This window comes from Galeopterus variegatus, unplaced genomic scaffold (genome assembly GCF_000696425.1).
Source record: "Galeopterus variegatus unplaced genomic scaffold, G_variegatus-3.0.2 Scaffold1034, whole genome shotgun sequence".
In the NCBI taxonomy this organism is placed as follows: Eukaryota; Metazoa; Chordata; class Mammalia; order Dermoptera; family Cynocephalidae; genus Galeopterus; species Galeopterus variegatus.
In genome coordinates this window covers 190,727-194,172 of record NW_007727145.1, presented here as the reverse complement: position 1 = coordinate 194,172, position 3,446 = coordinate 190,727, and positions in this window count along the sequence as shown.

Here is a 3,446-nt window from a genome sequence, read left to right as displayed (position 1 = left end):
CTGACATCCATATATTTTTTCCTCATTTTAAAGGACATATCTCTAATTTTTCACTATTAATGGTTATACTTGCTGTTTATTTTTGATAGATATTCTTTATATAGTTAAAAATAAATCTCTTTTATTTCTACTAAGGATTTTTTTTTTCTGGAGATGATATTAATAAATTGGCAGAATAGGAGATCCCTGGCTCAAGTCCTCCTCACAAAAATAGACATTAGTAACTAAATATATGAAGGAACTTTTAACAGAATGTAAAGGAGAAATAAACAGCAATATAATAATAGTAGGAAGCTTTAATACCCCACTTTCAACAATTGATAGATCATCCAGACAGAAAACCAACAAGGAAACAGCAGACTGTAACAACACTATAGACAAAATGGACCTAACAGACATAAGCAGAACATGCTGTTCAACAACAAAATAATCCACATTCCTCTCATGTACACATGAAACATTCTTTAGGATATATCATATGTTAGGTCACAACACAAGTCTTAAAAATTCAAGAAGTATGTAAAGTCTATCAAGTATCTTTTCTAATCACAATGGTATGAAAATAGAAATTAATAACAGGAAGAAAATTGAAAAATTCACAAATACATGGGAATTAAACAACACACTCCTGAACAAACAAGGAGTCAAAGAAGAAATCAAAAGGGAAATAAAAAAAATCTTGAAACAAATTAAAGTGGAAACCCAACATATCAAATCTTATTGGAAGCAGCAAAAGCAGTTCTAAGAGAAAAGTTTATAGCAGTGAATGCCTACATGAAGAAAAAAGAAAGATGTCAAATAAAAAACCTAACTTTTACCTCATGGAACTAGGAAAAGAACAAACTACGCCCAAAGTTAGCAGAAAGAGGGAAACAATAAAGATCAGAGTGGAAATAAATAAGAGACTACAAAAATAGTAAAAAATATTAATAAAATTGGTTTTTGTGAAAAGACAAACAATTCAACAAATCTTTAGCTAAACTAATTATAAAAAAAGAGAGAGGTCTTAAATAAATTATAAATGGAAAAGTAGATATCACAATTGATATCACAGAAATACAATGGATCTATAAACAATTATATGCTGACAAATTAGATGACCTAAAAGACATAGATATATTCTTAGAAACATACAACCTACCAAGACTGAATCATGAAAAAATACAAAATCTGGAAAGACCAATAGCAAGTGAGGAGACTAAATCAGTAATCAAAAATCTCACAAGAATGAAAAGTCTAGTACCAGAAGGCTTCATTGCTGAATTCTACCAAATACTTAAAAAAGAATTAATGCCAATCCTTCTCAAACTCTTCCAAAAATTGAAGGTGAGGGGACACTTCCAGACTCATTCTGAAAGGCCAGTATCATCCTGATACAAAAGCCTGACAAGGACACAACATAAAAAGAAAATTATAAGCCAACCTCCCTGATGAATGTATATGCAAAAATTCTCAACAAAGGACTAACAAATCAAATTCAACAGTATATTAAAGAAACCAGACAACATGATCAAACAGAATTTATCCCTGGGATGCAAGAATGATTCAAAATATGTAAATCAATAAATATAATAGAAGGGTACTTCAAAAAGTTCAAGGAAAGATTTATATTATCTTTCAATTCTGTTTTTCCATGACCTTTAAAAAATCATTTTTGTTGAATCATATTGATTGTATATATTTATGAGGTACAGAGTTGTATTTCAATATATGTATGCAATGTGTGATGATCTATTCAGGGTTATTAGCATATTCATCATTGTATAACAATCATTTCTTTGTGATGTGCACATTTGATATCCTCTCTTCTAGTCATTTGTTAACATGCAGTAAATCTTTATTAATTATAGATTCCTGTGTTGACTGTACACCACTAGTACTTATTTTTACTGTCTAGCTGTGATTTTGTGTACATTAACTAGCCTCTCACTATCCATGCCACTTCCTGCCTCTAGTAACTATAGTTCTCTCTTCTCTTAACAGATCAACTTATTATTTATTTTGTTTTCCTCTTTTTTAGCTCCCACATATGAGGGAGAACATGTGGTATTTCTCTTTCTGTGCCTGGCTCATTTCATTTAATACAATTTTCTCCAAGCTCATCCATGTTGCTGTGAATGGCAGAATTTCATTCTTTTTTATAGTTGACTACTTGAATTCACTGTGTATATGTATCACATTTTCCTTATCTAGTCATCTGTTGATGGATATTTAGGTTGATTCCATCTCTTAGCTATTGTAAATAGAGCTTTGATAAACATGGGAGTGCAGGTATCCCTTTGACATGTTGTTTTCCACTCCTTTGGGTATATATATTCTGTAGTGGGATTTCTGGGTCATATGGTGGATCTACTTGTAGATGTCTGAGAAACTTCCATACTGTTTTCCAAAGTGGTTGTCCTGATTTATACTCCCACCAACAATGAATAAGCATTCCCCTTTCTCTGTGTCCTTGCCAGCATTTTTTATTTTCTGTGGTTTTTGTTTGTTTGTTTTGATAATAGCCAGTCTAACTGGTGTGAGATGATATCTCAGTGTGGTTTTGACTTGCATTTCCCTGATGATTTGGAATGTTGAGAATTTTTTCATATAGCTGTTGGCCATTTGTATATTTTTTGAGAACTGTCTATTCGGCTTTCTCCCATTTTTAAAATTAGGTTATTTGTGTTTTTACTATTGAGCTATTTGTGTTCCTTGTATATTCTGGATATGTGCCCCTTATTGGAAGGGTAGTTTGCAAATATTTATCCCATTGTGGAGATTGTCTCTTTGGCTTTTGATTGTCTCCTTTGCCGTGCAGAAGTTTTTAGTCCGATAAAATCCCATTTGTTAATTTTTGCTCTTGTTGCTTGTGCTTTCAAGGTCTTATTCATAAAATCTTTGCCTAGTCCTATGTCCTGGAGCATTTACCCTGTGTTTTCTTCTAGAAAGTTTATATTTCAGGTTTATATTTCAAGCTTATATTTAAAGTGTATTTTTAAATATTGATTATGTATTGAAATGCTAATATTTTGGATGTGTTGGATTAAATATATTATTAACACTAATTTCACCTATTTCTTTTTACTTTTAAAAATGTGGTTACCAGGAAATGAAAAATTACTATGCAGCTTGCATCATATTCCTATCTGATAGCACTGCTGTAAGGGCTAGTATTGACAGTTAACACACATTTAGTGTCTGCTCTGTACCAGGCACTTTTTTATTTTTATTTTTATTTTTTGTCAATATACAATGTGGTTGATTATTGTGGCCCATTACCGAAACCTCCCTCCCTCCTCCCTCTTCCCCCTCCCTCCCAACAACCTCATATCTGTTCAATTGTTGTATCAACTTCAAGGAATTGTAATTGTTGTGTCTTCTCCCCTCCCCCACCCAGTTTATTTGTATTTATTTATTTTTAGCTCCCACAAATAAGTGAGAACATGTGATATTTCTCTTTCTGT